General features: G+C 49.2%; 1 long non-coding RNA gene across 1 annotated transcript; it reads right to left on the bottom strand.

The window, feature by feature from the left end:
* Positions 1–7,214: 7,214 nt before the first annotated feature.
* On the bottom strand, positions 7,215–9,548 carry LOC132528566 (uncharacterized). The gene is made up of 2 exons (XR_009543233.1): positions 9,408–9,548; positions 7,215–8,395 (listed from the first exon to the last, which is right to left on the bottom strand). It is a non-coding gene; the product is annotated as an uncharacterized LOC132528566 (long non-coding RNA).
* Between the last annotated feature and the right edge of the window lie 5,895 nt (positions 9,549–15,443).

The raw sequence follows: 15,443 nt of genomic DNA, 5'->3' as shown, positions 1-15,443 counted from the left end.
GGCGCAGAGCCAGGAGGCCGCGCGCCGGCCGCCGCCGATTGGCTGCGAGGAGCCGGGCCGCCTTTGATTGGCCGCAAGGAGGCCGGGCAGCCGCCAATTGGCTGCGAGGAGCCCTGGCTGTCGCTGATTGGCTGAGAGGAAGCCCGGCCACCGCCGATTGGCTGCGAGGAGACCCGTTGGACCACTCCGCGGGCCCGGCCCAGCGAAAGCGAGGTCAGCTGACTGGGTTGAGCCCGCGGAGAGGAAGCGGAGTTCTGGCGCTGGGCGGGTGGTGGGTTTGGCCTTGAGCTTTTGTTACGTGGCTGTTATTGCTTCCTTCCCCAGCAGAAGGCCGAGGCCAGCCCTCGCCCTTTGCTGAAGCAAAACACCCCCTCCCCACCCCGTGGCTCCGGCCCGAGGGCAGAGGGGCCTCTTCCCGCCGCGCCTCGCGGAGCGGACGCGCTGACCGTGGGCGGGGCCTACGGGGCTATTTCGGTTCCTTCTCTGCCCTGAGTCTTTGGCTTCCTGCTGGGTTTCCCTGCGCTTCCCCTAGGCCGTTAGTGACCCCAGACACCACTTTCCGAGCGCTTACTTTACGTCAAGCAGGCCCTCTGCGTATTTCTTTGCCTGATTTTTCAGGGCAACTGTGCGGCAATCACTAACCCCCATTTACAAAAGAGAAAACATGCAGTTCAGAGAACTTAATTTGCTGAATGTCACAGTTAAGGAGTGGTTCCGCTGGGATTCACCTCCTCGCTGTCTGTGCACGTTGCCCCTGCCTGCCCTCCCTCCGGGTGAGGCCATGCCAGGACCATGCTGAAGAATGGCTGTGGTCAGCCCCATTCTGCCCCGGAGTCACATTTGGGGGGCCAGGCTAGGAAATAACCCAGCTCTAGGGAATTGTTAGAAAAGATTTCCCCTAGAGCCTGTTTTTTGAGCACAGGGATCTAATCAAAGCTTGTGATCTGGAATTCTTTCCTGGCTTCCTGTGAGAAGCACCCAGGCTCGGGGCACATTCCGCCTCCCATCCTCATGCCCCTTCCCGCCTCTTGACCCTGCAGAGAACGAACAAGGCACCGCATTTGTCCAAAGCCTCTCCAATGGGAACTCATCTGCAGATCAAGCATAAACATCATGAACCCAGAGAAGGGGAAAGTAAGGCACGGGGCGCTTCTGGGCAGTCCCCCTCCAGTGGGCAGAGTGCTTGAGAAGGACAAGTCTCCCAGGTCTTCTCCCGCTTGTCCCCACGGAGTAGACACATCTCACACCCCCAGGAAAACCTCTTCTCAGTGAGAGGCGAGGACTGTGTGAGAAAGTGTAAGTGACAGCTTTGAAAATCAGACACATTGTACACGTGGAAGACAGGGTTTTTGTTTTGATGAGACATCAGTAAGGCCATGGCTGGCTTCTATTATTTATTATAAAAATAGTACAGGCCAATCGCCAAGTAATTCCACCTTGTAAACATAACTACATAAGAGAAAAGCCTGAAAACCACCTGGAGGACCCATGCCTTAAGATCCCTCGACAAAGGGGATGCAGACAATTTATGAAGGTCACTTCTTACCCCATCTCCAACCTACAGCCCTCCATTCACCTGGTACTGAAGGTGGGAGATGTCTGCGGTAATAGAGCCACAGAGGGGTGGGGTAGGAATGATTCTCCTTCTACATGTGAGTGAACACAATATGAACAGAACAACGAAAAATTTTAAATACGGTTAAAAGGGGAGGAGGAACAAGTTACCAGGCACCTGAGATGAACTGATGACTGTAGTTGAAGGCCCTGGAGCCAGGGAGGGGAAGTCTGAGCAGCCCACAGTGCCATGGCTCCGGGTATACTGTATTTTAAAAAACTACACGTTATCAGGTGGAAAGCCCTTATAGTTAACCTTTTTTAAAGCTTCAGTTTCCACATTTGTAAAATACGGACTTCGGATAAGATGGTTCCTAAGCTGCCCCCAATGTGGAAACTCCTGATTCTGCAGCGTCCAGATATTTTCATTAAATGACGCTCACCTCCTCCATCTCAACAACGTGTTAATCATCTGACTAACTGTTCAGCTTCCCTGCTTTATGAGATCATCCGTGCCGGTTCCAAGTGCACCTGGCTGCCACACAGCAAACATTCCATGTGTGAGCTGGGGGTACATGTTGTTGGGGTGCTAGGTCTGGCAAACTTGAGGCGTGCTGGTTTAACCTGAAACAGCACGAAACACAATGCAGTCCCCAACAGGCTACTGGGGGCCTGGGCCTGGGGCAGAGCCTCCCGACTCACTTTGAGGTAGCATTGGTTGTCATGCCTCGGGGCTTGGAGGTGCCAAGAGCCTTCGCCTACCAACGATCCTCAAACAGTTGTCAGGCTGACCCTTCCTTCCGTCAGGTGGGGGCCATTACACCCCTAACCATCAGCCTTGTCTGCTGAGTCAAGGTTCTACTTAATAGGATCCACAGTTGGGACTAAAATCGTCCTCAGGAGGCGCTTGCCGGAGAATCTATGTATATCCCGTGACTACACACAATCATGGCAAATGGTCATGATCTCTCAGTAGCAACCCACACATAGTTTCCAGAAGGCATCAGTAGCTCCTTATAGGTATACCTCAAACCTTCAAATCCACAGATAAAGCCATAGGTTAGGGTGGGACCCAGGATTCTCTTTTCTTTTCAGTTAATTGTCACACCATGTTCTGAGTGCCATCACTGAGGGAAGGAAGAGAAGGGGTGGGAAAGGGCACAGTTTTCAACACCTTCAGCACAGTGGTTAAGAAAACAGGCTCTGGAGCTAGACTGCTTGGGCTTGAATCCTGGGTCTTCAATTTTCTTGCTGGGCTGTCTAACCAAAGGCAAATTACTTAACCTCTCTGTGCCTCAGTTGCTTACAGGACTATTATGAGGGTGAAATGAATTAATTGATGTAAAGCACCAAGAGCAATGCCTGCCCCATATAAGTGCTCTATGAGTGTGACTATTATCATGGTAAGTCTGTGCTAACCGCCTTCCATGTATTATTTAGTTAACATTATCAACAATTCCTTCTGAAAAGGAAAATACAGGAAGTTACTGAGTTCTACACTAGTTATAACAATGTCTGTGACTGGGGGGATATATAAGAAAGGAAATAAACATATCTGGACCAAGGCCTTGTTTCTTCTATTAGTCCTTTCTATGTAAAGGGTTTCATACTATGCCTGATGATGCTTTTTGGACACAGTAATATGAATTGGAAATCTTTCCATGTCAGAACATGTGGATCCACCTCGTTCTTTTTAACTGCTGTGCAGTATTACATAATATGGATATAAATAGACGCTTTACCTATTCCCATATATTTCTTGTGTACCTAATGTTTTCTGTGTCCATACAGGATGTGGAAGGGAGCATAGGTGGCAAAGCAGCATACAGCATGTTCCCCAAGAGGGTTGTCATTTTGTGGGGGGGATTCAGGACTTAGATTAAATAATCAGACACAAGTACAAGAGAGTATGTAATAAAGTATCAAGTTGAATTTGTGTCCATGCTAGTGATTTAATAGGACTAACAACAGACTGCAACAGTGGAGCTGAGGGCCTGCCTCCTGGAAGCCCTGGCTGGGATAGAGAGGAAATTTACCCATTAATTCTTCCAGCCTCATTGAAAAATTACTCAAGACAGGAAGCACCAGCCTGCACTCACTTAACAACAGCGCGACACAGCAGCACTGGTGTCCCAGCTGGAGGTGAAATGCTGCAGGCCTGGTGTCTCCTGCAGCTGGCTACGGGTGGGCAGCCCCTTCCTGCTAACGCGCTGCAGGGGCTCGTCCTCCCCTCCACCTTCTGACGAGGGCTCGTGCTGCTCTCCCTGAATCCCAGGTGGTGCAGACCCCTCCAGGCACAGCAGCTCTGTTCCAGGAGCCAGAATGAGAGCTCCCTTCTTTGAGGTCCTCAGTCCTCCGTCTGGCTCTGCTTCCTTGGGAAGAATTCACTGGGTCGTGAGAGCAGTTGCCACATAGGCCCGGCTGGGGACATTCTGTGCGTAGGTACTCAGAAGCATTTGCTGAGGCTGTCTTTCTTTTACCCCAGCCCTGAGCACGAGTCACTACCTAAATCAGTAACACTTGGCTGCCTCAGAGAATTAGGTGGTGTCAAAGCCCACACTTGACATTCCTTCCGCGAGGCCCTACCCAGCAACATTTTCATACCTTAGTGAGGGTAAACCTTTCGGCCTCATCCTTGACCACTTATGCTTCCACACATGCCTCTGTATGGACAAAGTCAACAGTCAATGAACAGAAAAATATTTACTAGGTACTTCCTATGGATTTAGCTTCATACAAAGCATGGGGTTAGGGATTTGGGGGGAGGGAGGGTTATAGGAAAAGAGAGACAGGGTCCTGCCTTAGGGGCTTAATGCCTTGATACACAGAGGAACGCAACACAGTAGGTCCCCAAGTGGTCACAGCTAGTGGCGTGGGAGAGCAGAGAAGCAACCTGGAAGGGAGTGGAGGGCCCCTACCAAGATGCTCTTGACAGAAGCATCTATTCTCACCTCCCAAAGCATCCACGTCAGCATCTCTGGGGAGTGAGTTCAGTAGGACAGGATGACCCAGTATAGCAAACAGATCCAAGTCTGGTCACAGGGTCACAGAAAGTCAGTGTTTCCCTAGTCATTTGAATGACTACCCCACCTTCTCCTCTAATTTTGAAAAAGTGGAAAGGCTTGTGCAATGAATATTCTTAAACCCTTCACCTACATTCATCAATGCTCTCATATTTACTTTATCTCTTTCTATAGTTACACATTTCCCCCTCATTTGGAAGTAAGTTGCAGACACCATCCCTAAATACTTCAGCACAGATCTTCTAAAAAAAAAGTATTCTCCTGCATAGCCCCAATATCACGTTACTCTGAAGAAACTGAACACTGATACACAGTTCACAGTCACTTTTCCCAATTGTCCGTACAATGCCCTCTATAGCTTTTCGCCTTTTTAAAAAAAAACTGAAATAGAATCAAGGATTAGTCATTGCATTTGGGCGCCTTGTTTCTCAAGTCTCTTTTAATCTGTAACCGGACCCTACTCCCGTTTTTTTCCCTTGCATCATCTTGACATTTTTGAGGAGTGCAGGTCAGTGATTTTGGAGAATGACCCACAATTTGGATTTGTCTGTTTTCTCATGACTGAAAGTAGGTTCTATTTCTTTTTCTTAAAATTATGGTGGTGAAACATCTGTACCACGAAATTTACCATTTTAGCCATGTTAAGTGACAATTCAGTGGCAATAAGTCCATTCATACTATGGTGCAACCATCACCACTATCCATTTCCAGAATGTTTTCATCATCTCAGAAATTCCACACCCACTAAACACTAACTCCCCATATCCTGAACCCCCAGCTCCTGGCAACCATTATTCTAATACCTTCCGTGTCTATGAACTTGCCTATTCTAGGTACCTCATATAAGTAGAATCATATGATATTTGTCCTTTTGTGATTGACATTTAACAGCATAATGTTTTCAAGGTTCACCCCTGTTGTAGCATGGGTCAGAATCTCCTTCCTTTTTAAGGCTGAATAATATTCCATTGTATGTACCACATTTTGTTTATCCACTCATCTGTGGACAGACAACTTGGGTTGTCTCCAACTTCTGGCTACTGTGTATACTGTTGATATGAACAGTGGAGCACAAGTATCTGTTTGAGTCCCTGCTTTCGCTCCTTTGGGGTAAATACCTGGGAGTGGTATTGCTGGATCATATGGTGACTCTGTGTATCTTTTTTTTTTTTTTTTTGGCTGTGTTGGGTCTTCGTTTCTGTGCGTGGGCTTTCTCTAGTTGAGGCGAGTGGGGGCCGCTCTTCATTGCGGTGCGCGGGCCTCTCACTGTCGTGGCCTCTCTTGTTGCAAAGCACAAGCTCCAGATGCGCAGGCTCAGTAGTTGTGGCTCACGGGCCTAGTTGCTCTGCGGCATGTGGGATCTTCCTAGACCAGGGCTCGAACCCGTGTCCCCTGCATTGGCAGGCAGATTCTCAACCACCGTGCCACCAGAGAAGCCTCTGTTTATCTTTTTGAGGAGCTGCCTGACTGTTTTCCACAGTGGCTGCATCATTTTACATTCTCACCAGCTTCTGATTCTCATGAGGCGTCCAGTTTCTCCAATCCTTGCCAACCCTTTTTTTTTTTGTATTTATTTATTTTTCATAATAGTCATCCTAAAGGTAAGAGGTAGTATCTCATTAAGGTTTTGATTCGCATCTCCTCAATGACTAATAATGTTGATCGTCTTTTTATGTGCTTATTGGCCACGTGTATATCTTCTTTGGAGAAATGTCTATTCAAGTCATTTATCCATTTTTTATTTGGGTTGTTTGTTTTTCTTTAAGTTATAGAAGTTCTTTTCATATTCTGGGTGTTAATCCCTTATCAGATATATAATTTGCGAATATTTTACTCCCTTTCTGTGGGTCATCTTTTCACTCTCTTCATAGTGTCCTTTAATGCACAAAAGGTTTTAATTTTGATGAAGTCGAAATTATCTATTGTTCTTTTGTTTGTGCTTTTGGTGTCTTATCTTAGAAATCATTGCCTCATCCAGTGTCACAAAGATCTTCCTCTATGTTTTCTTCTAAGAGTTCTATAGTTTTAGCTCTTAAGTTTAGGTCTTTGATCCATTCTGAGCTAATTTTTGTATATGGTGTAAGGTAAGGGTCCAATTTCATTCTTTTGCATGTGGGAATATCCAGTTTTTCCAGTTTGCTGAAAAGACTGACCTTTCCCCCATTGAATGGTCTTGGCACCTTTGTCAGAAATCAATTATTTCTGGGTTCTCTACTCCATTGGTCTGTATGCCTGCCCTGTTCCATTTTAAGACGTATATGGCTTCTTCCAACCTCCTCCTAATACTTGTATCCACTCTCTCAAAGAGAAGGAGAATGAGGGGGAAAAGTCTTAACCACAAAGGAATTTAATGTTATGAGGCCCTGGATCTGGATTTGAAAGCCAGGATAAGTGCAACCTTCTTGAGGTGCCCAGTTTTCAGATAAGCCTTCAAATTGTTGGTGTTGAGCAAGCTATTTATTCTATCTGAATCCATCCACTTACTAAGGCACAAACATTCTCTACATTTTTTCCCCTGTTACCAAACTTAGAGGACTCAAATATGCCTCAAGCCATGTTGTTTTGAAATCCTACACAATGCGAATGAGATTGATGTTGTATGTGTGTTTAGCTTTTAACTCACAGGAGAAGGAGGTCTGCAATTAAACAACAGTTATTTATTGAGTACACTTTATGTGGGGCACTGTAACATAAAATTCATATTCATGGTGGCTTACAGTGTAGTTGGAGAGGCAAAGTGTGTATATACACATGTGTGACTTGATGAGTACTTGGAGATGGGAGAGGTGAAAACCGAAATAGTTGGCAAACTCTCCGAAGGTGGGGTCTTCAGGGGACTGTTAAAGAGGAAGAGTATATTAAGATCCAGGGTTGAAAGTGAAGAATACTGGGTATGGAAACACAAAGGCAGCAATGAGTAAGCTCTCTGGGGACAGTGAGAAGGGCAGCCCGACTAGATTAGCAGATGTGTGTGGGAGAGCACCAGTGGATGGGTGGGGCGCGGCTAAATTATGTAGGATTTTTAAATAACCGGGCAAAGGAATGTGTACCTGATTGACTACACAGTAGGTCACCCTTAAAAGTTCTTACATGATGTGATTAGTTTTCTGAATGGAGGAGTGGGGTCCTGTTTTAGGTAGGTTGGTCCAGGAGGGGATGTGGGATAGATCATTGGAGAAGAGGAATTGATTCATTTCTCATTAGGGCTTCCCTGGAAAGAAAAGTAGTAGCTCTCTGCCCCAAGTCCAACTCCAGACTGAGGTGTACTGACAACCCTTCTTACTGAAATCTGCTGTTAGAAAATGCACTGGATCTAAGATCCTATGAGATCTTACCCACATTCAACCCAGCCCACTAACCTTTTGTGGCGTAAAATTTCCACTGCCGGTTCTGTTTTGCTTTGGCGCCCTCCCCGGACTGCCTCATCATGGTGTCATGCTTCCACAGCTTCCAAGCTACAGGCAGGGCTGCAATTTTAGTTTCTTCATTTTTACAGAAGGTCAAGTTTTCTAAAGCTATTAGTGGGTCAGCTGGAATTTGTTGAGAAGGTGCAGGAAAACTGGGGGACACTGCAGCTGACCTTTAGAGCCTTCTCGCCGTTTCTCCCCGCTCCTCCCAGCTCCCTGCCCGAGATGCTGAGCCTCATCAGGACCTGGTACTTCCTCTTCACTCAGTGCTTTCCCACCACAGCTGAAAACTGTCTGTGACACACACAAGGGATTCGAGCCGCTCAGTCCCAGGCAGGAATGTTGAGCCTTGCCAGGTGACATTCTGGGGGTCACAGGAAAACAGAAGCTAAGCAGGAAGTGTCCTGTGGGCTAGAATCAGAGAGATGCAGGGACACCGGTGTTCCGGAGCGCAGCGCTGGACCACGCCGTGGGAACCATCAGGCTGGCATCCCCCGTGGTCAGAGGCTATAGCTGCATTTTTACCCTCCCCTCCCTGACTGAATACTGCCGGCTCTGGCATCTCCTCAGATGGCTACCGTGTTTGGTTTTCAACCAGGACAAACAAAGAGAAGGGGTTTGTTTTGCTGTCTGCTTTTGCTGAATGGAATCTCTGATTCTATTTACCAATCATGCCTCAGACACCCTGGGGCTGGTTAGGACTTTAAACCCTGAGCACACTGGACTCCTAGCTTTACTGAATCCTTTTCCATATCCTGAGGCTGGTACAGACTTCATCCTTCCCCTTCAGCCCCAACGTCCCTTCAGTCTGTGGGTGATTCTGCAGCCAATTCCTGGCTAATATTTCACCCACAAATTACTATTTCAGCTGAACTTCCCCAAACCTGAGCACCCTTACCAGATACTTTGGGGTTCCTCACAATGTAGTTACCTTCAAATCTGCGTGCCTTTCTGGTATAATTCTGAAGTGGTGAAGAATCTCTAATTTTAAAGGGCATACGGTAAGCTCAGCCCCCTAAGGGGTGTTGCAGAAATCTGGAGTTCTACCCTATTCCTACCTAATTCCAGCCTTCCAGGAGTTTCAGACAAGATGTCTTAGGAAGCTTTGTGCTTTGGCGTTCTATTTTTCACCTCTTCTTCCCTCTAACTGAAGATGGGGTAAGGAGCATGAAAAGGGGCTGTGAACCAGAATGACTAGAAAACAGCACACACAATACAAGGCGTCTTCACCCTCCCTGCTTCTGCTCCCAGGGGTCAGCAGGCAGAGGCAGCTCTCAGGTAAGTAAATTTGCAGATGCCCACGCATGTCCAGAGCATTCCCAGTCATCAGAGACTGCCCAGCGGGGGCGGGGGTCCAGCCTTCCGTCTGGGGTTTCTTTTAGAACTTTTGTCCCGAGAGCATCCTGCTCTGTTATATACATACCCACGGCCGTCGCCAGATTGCTAGGGTGAGTACAGCCGTGCTCAAGGGCCTGGCACTGGGTTAGAAACAGAAACTGAGCTTCAAGGCCCGGTGGGGGGCCTGAGACGGGAGCTATGGCCCAGTCCTCCCCACACGCCCTTTGCACTTGCCTCTCCTCGTCGAGATCCCAGGCTTAACCCCTTCCTCGCTCGACTGCTGAGGCATGTCTAAATGTTTTCAGATGCAGGTCCAGAACGTCGGGCGTGAAGCCGAGCCCCGTCCATCACCCGCCCTCACGTGGGTGGGTGGCTTGGCTGCTTCCCGCCCGGGAGGGGGAGAGGCTGAGCTGGGGTCTCTCGGAAGGGGGCCCTTGGCCCAGACGCACAGCCCCTGAGTGAGGACGCCCACGAAGGGAAGGGTCGGCGTCCTGCTCTATTTAGAACCGGCTTTCCTGCTAGTACAGGCCAGAGGGCTATAATTGTGACTGGAGAGCCATTTTCCCTCAAAGCTCTATTTTCAGGCGTTTACCATTTTCTTTAAAGCCTCACAGGCAGGCGGCCCCAGAGCACTCAGTCTCCCGAGGAAGGAGCCTGGGAGGAGTTTGGTCCGATTTCTCTGAGGGGCCCGAGAGGGCCTGTCCATCACTCAGATGGTCAGCGAGCCTCGGTTCGCTGCATGGACAGACCAGGAAGGCGAGCTACCGCCCGCTTTGCAGACCTGTGCTTTCTCCATCCAGGTGGCACAGCGGCCAGTGGAGCTGGACGGCCTGGGTTCAAACCCCACGTTGCTGGTTGTGAGACCTGCTTACTAGCTGTGTGAACTTGGGCAAGTTCCTCACCAGTGGCACCCACCTTACCAGACAGCTGTGTAGGACGGGCACTGACCTATAGCACATAAGCAACACCATAATGACACGTTCTCTTTCTTTGTCTGTAAACTGAGGAAATGCTATTAACTGCTGTACCAGTCCTTCTGCCTGGTGGACAGCAAGCGTGTCCACTGTGTGCGGGTGATGCCAGGAGGAGATGCGCAGGGAAGGAAGGGCCTGGCTCCCATCCTCTGGGAGGGCCCGAGACTCCCAGAGAGACTCCCAGAAAATATGCAACAAGGGAGAAACCCGCTCCCCACTCTCCCTCGTGGAAAGGGCTGTGACACAGAGGCCTGTCACAGGCTCCGGCCCGGGGGTCACTTCCCCACCCCGAGTGGGACGCCAGCTCAGCCCGGGGTCGGAGGGAGCTGTGGAGGGGTCTGCGGGCCTCCTTGCACTGGGCGGCCCCCTGTCTGGCGCAGGGTGTGAAAGAGGAGCTGGAGGACTGACAGAACTTGGCCTTACGGTCAGAAAGAGGGACACAGACGTAGAGAACAAACGTATGGACACCCAGGGGTGGTGGTGAGATGTACTGGGAGATTGGGATTGACATATATACCCTACTTTGTATAAAATAGATGACTAATAAGAACCTGCTGTATAAAAAAATAAATAAAATTCAAAAATAAAATATGAAGACCAATATTAAATGAGTAGAAAGAAAATAAAAGGAACTTGGCCTTGCCGAGTGACAGAGATCCTGGACAGGTTCTCTCGAGCAGCTAGCTGATGGGCTCCTGTCACTGGGCCTGAAATCCACCCCCGAGACTCTGGCTCCGCCTCCGGGCCTGGCCCCGCACTCAGAGCCCAGGCTCCGGGCTCACTGGTGCCGTCCTTGTTGTGTGTGTGGAGGGCCACAGCCATGTCCCCTAAGTCTGCCCCTGCCTCTCTTGAAGCCCCAGTCCACCCTGGGATTTTACAATCAGAGTCCTTGCTTTACTTTGTCCATCCAAATCCTACCTAAATCTGTCACGTCCATGTCAGTCTCACCTCCTCCATGAAGCCCTCCCTGCCTGCCCAACTCACACCACCAGTCTCACTCTCCTAAGTTTCCTAGTTACCTGTTCCATTCATTTGGAAATTAGGAATTTACTTAATTATACGTCCCCCAATATTCGAGCACTCGTTTGACTGCAAGGCACTGGCGGGGAGATGTTGAGGGACATCTCTAGAAGGAAAGGTCATCTTTTATCAAGAAGCTTAGATTCGGGCTTCCCTGGTGGCGCAGTGGTTGAGAGTCCACCTGCCGATGCAGGGGACACGGGTTCGTGCCCCAGTCGGGGAAGATCCCACATGCCACGGAGCGGCTGGGCCCGTGAGCCATGGCCGCTGAGCCTGTGTGTCTGGAGCCTGTGCTCCGCAACGGGAGAGGCCACAACAGTGAGAGGCCTGTGTACTGCCAAAAAAAAAAGAAGCAGCAGCTTAGATTCTAAAGGGATGGCCTGGAAAACTCCTTCCTGCCATATGTTGCTTTTCAGGTCTGATGGTATTATTTAACTCAGTAATAGTAATAATAAACAATTGAGGGGTACTTGCTGTGTGTTGGTCCTGTTCTAAGAACTTTACGTGGACTATTTGACCTGCGATAGTCCTCCTGTAAGGTAAGCGCTATCATTACTACTTTACAGGTAAGGAAACTAAGATGCAGAAAGGTAGGTTAGAGATTGCCCAGCGTCAGCTCGCGAGAGAGCCGGTGTGTGAACAAGGCTGCTGGACTCGGCTGCTGTGCGCTTAGCCTCTGTGCCGTATCTGCCCTGGGTTTCGCCTTCTCTGTCCAACGAGAGTGAAACCCCCAGAGGCAGGCACCTCGTCTCATCCCTCCTCACAGCCCTGCAGCCCTTGGTGAGTCGCCGCCTCTGCAGGTGGGGCTGTGTGCAGGTCGTGAGCGCTTAGCGTCCAGGGAGGCCGTGGCCAACAGGCTGAGCAGCACAGAGGAGAAGGGGTCGCCCACGAGTCCTTAGGTCTGGGGCAACAGAGAAAGGAGTCCAGGACGCCAGGGCCCAGACACTGCTCTGTACCGACTTCTAGCTCACACTGCCTCCTTGCTAACCCCGTGCCTGCCCCCAGCCCAGACCAGGCAGGCATCCAGCTAGGCCTTAGGAGGCCTTATGTGACGTAGGCCCACGGGGAACAGGCCCAGAAGCCATAGTGACTTCAGGTTAATGCTTACCAGGACCAGGGAGACGCAAACAGCGCCTGGAACCAGGAGTGTTCCGTCTTGAGGACAGACTCATCCCCCCGCAGATGTACCAGCCTCCAGCATCTTCGGGATTTCTTACCGTATCTGCCAAGTTACAGGGGTTGAACGTCTGAGAACAGAGAGCACTTCAGGCAAGAAAATATCTGTCCTCATTCATGGGACGGATTCCCTGAAGCTTAATGAAAACCTTGCTCACGTGCTAGTTACTCACCCATCATGTTATCTATTTCTTTCATATTCATTGATCGCCTGCTTAGTATAAGAAGCTATGTAAGCACCAAAGACACACACACAAAACCTGGCTTCCCACACTCCAGCAGCTTACAGTCTCATACGGGAGACGATTCTAGCTCTAGACAAACGTATCTACAACGTGAGTTATGTGATAATGATTATCCTAGCAACCATTCATTAACTGCTTACCCTTTGCATCTGTGCTAATAAATGTTTTAATCGAGGTTATCTCATTTAATCTTTATGACAAATCTGGATCTAATTATCCCCACTCCACACACGGTGGTTAAAGCTCTGAGAAGTTAATTTGTAGCAGAGTTAGCGATTCAAGCCCAGGTTTGTGGGACCTTGGAGTCTGCTGTTCTCTTGAGAGGTTCAGACTGAGCACCGATGAAAACAGAGGTCAAGGTCACTTTTGGCTTAGCTGACCAGAGCATCTTGGTGGAAGAGGATGCGTAGAAGTCTCTTCTAGATGACTCTTAATTCTTCTTCTCTCTTTTTTTTTTTAACTTTTTCTCCAAGCTAGCCTCCACAGAACTACCAAATTAACCTCTCTAAGATACAGCTATGATCATCATGAACTCCTTTGCTCAGAAACCTGCAGTGATCCCCCTAAAAATCCCAAACTACTCTTAAGCCTGACATTCAAGGTCCCCAGGGCCAGGTCCATCCAGGCTCTCCCGCCTCCTTTCTGCTCCCTCCCCCGCGTCCTTGCCAAATAGAACTGTTTGCTCTTCCATGTGCCATCACCGCCACCGCTTCTGATCACCTTCAGGCCACTCCTTCCACCTAGAATCTCCTCCTCATCTTGGTCTCTCCAACTCTTACCCACCCTTCAAGGTCCTGCTGAAATGTCACTTGCTATGTGACCGACAATTACTAAGCTAGAGTATATTTATTTATATATTTTAAAAACATGTATTTATTTATGCATTTTATTTTCTCCAGTGGACAGCTAGTTCTTTGAAAGAAGAATCCACATCTCATTTGGTCTTCTTTTTCCCCGTATCCTAGTATATCTTTATGTTCTTCCATATCCCAGCATCCTAACCTGATTAGCACTCCATAAATATTTATTGGATAAGTTAATTTTTAAAATCAAAGAATAAAATAATTCAGTGGGCGGATCTGAATGTGTAGGGCCCTCCCCTGCTAATCTGCCTTCGAGGGGCTCCTACCATTACACGACTTGCAAAGATATCTAGACAAGTATATGTTTAGGGTCCTAGAAAGCTGGGACAGAATTGAACCCAGCAGGGTGAGACTGTGGAGAACAATGCATCATTTGCACAGCACATTGTTCAGGAAAAGGATGGGACTAGAGCTTAGGGTGGGGGAGAGGAAAGGCTGTAATAGAAATGAATTTCATTCTTTGCAATATTGCCTAACATCCTGGTATTTGGGGAATGTACCTCCCTTGTCCGGTGTGAACTGTGGCACCCTCGCCAAGCCCGGCAGCCTAGACTCTCCCTGGTGGACCGGTTGGTTTTCCTCTGAGCCCTTCCAGACCTCCTGCCCCCTCACGCATCCCAGGGCACATGACGGATGTGAACTAAGTCTAAGGATGGATGTTCTTGGGCCAGTCGAGCTTGGGCCTGGGTTGATAAATGACCACTGGGCCTTTAGATTCAGAGCGATGTCTTGTGTGGATAGGAAAAGCCGCTCCCTGACTTGAGCTCATTCATTCGGGGTCTCCCAGCACTGAGCATGCTGAGAGGGCTGTCTCGGCAGGAGGATGAGCCCCAGAACAGGCGCCTTTACGCAGGATCTGAAGGTGAAAGGGGAGCTGCACCTGGGGTGGGGGAGGGGCCTGGGAGCTGGGGATCCTTTCCAGAGATGAGACCAGCTTTCCATTTCTGGGACGACAGGGCTGCAGGCCCACAGTCTCGAGGGTAGAAATGTATAAAAACAGCACTGTCGGGGGAGGGGTCCTGCCTCTCGGGTGGTTTCTGTTCCCAGGCCCCTTTCTCGGCTCCATTCACCTTGCACCTGCTGCCCACAGAGCCCAGCCTCCAGGTGAGGTCTGTACATGCGATGCTCCACCTTAGAGCACACAGCCTGAGTCTCACATGTCTTTCCAAACTTAAGGAGCCTGTAATAGCAGGTTGGGAAATGGGACGCTTCGAGGTCCCATTAAAAGTCTTGTGGGACTTCGGGGCTTAGATTTGTGGAAAACGAGGAGAAGGTAAATGTAAACTTATTGAAAGCAACCCACGTGAGAGCAGGATCTCCTCACCCGGGGTCCACGGGGAATTCATGGGGTGGTGAACCCGCTGAAGCTATGTGTGAAAATTATCCATGTACGGGTAGGTGTGGCTGCATTTTTTCTGGAACAAGGGTCTGTAACCTTTATCAGATTCTTAATAGGTCTGTGACCTCCTGAAAAGTTAAACAAAACAACACAAAGCATTTTTCTAGAGGATAAAGGTGGGAACTGGGTGTCAGGGGAATTTGTAGGACATTCCAACTCCTCCCATTTCCCATGTGCTGCAAACATGTGTGCAGTGGGAAACAATGACAAATGCAGGGAAGTGACAGGTCACCTTTTAAAAAAGACCTTCAAACGGGCAGCATCCTGAGGCTTTCCGGGGTTTTCTTATAAAAGCTGTCCTCCTCCCCTCCAGTCACACCACCCTTCTCACCTGTCCCCATCCCTCCATCTTGCCTTCACCGCCACAGGACCGCCTACTCCACTCTCTGCTCCTTGTGCAAGGGGACCGAGGCCAGGAGGGGAGGGGGCTCGTTTGTCAGGCCG

The sequence above is a fragment of the Lagenorhynchus albirostris genome, chromosome 11 (genome assembly GCF_949774975.1).
Source record: "Lagenorhynchus albirostris chromosome 11, mLagAlb1.1, whole genome shotgun sequence".
In the NCBI taxonomy this organism is placed as follows: Eukaryota; Metazoa; Chordata; class Mammalia; order Artiodactyla; family Delphinidae; genus Lagenorhynchus; species Lagenorhynchus albirostris.
Note: the sequence above shows the minus strand (reverse complement) of the source record. Positions and strands in the feature narration are given on the sequence as shown.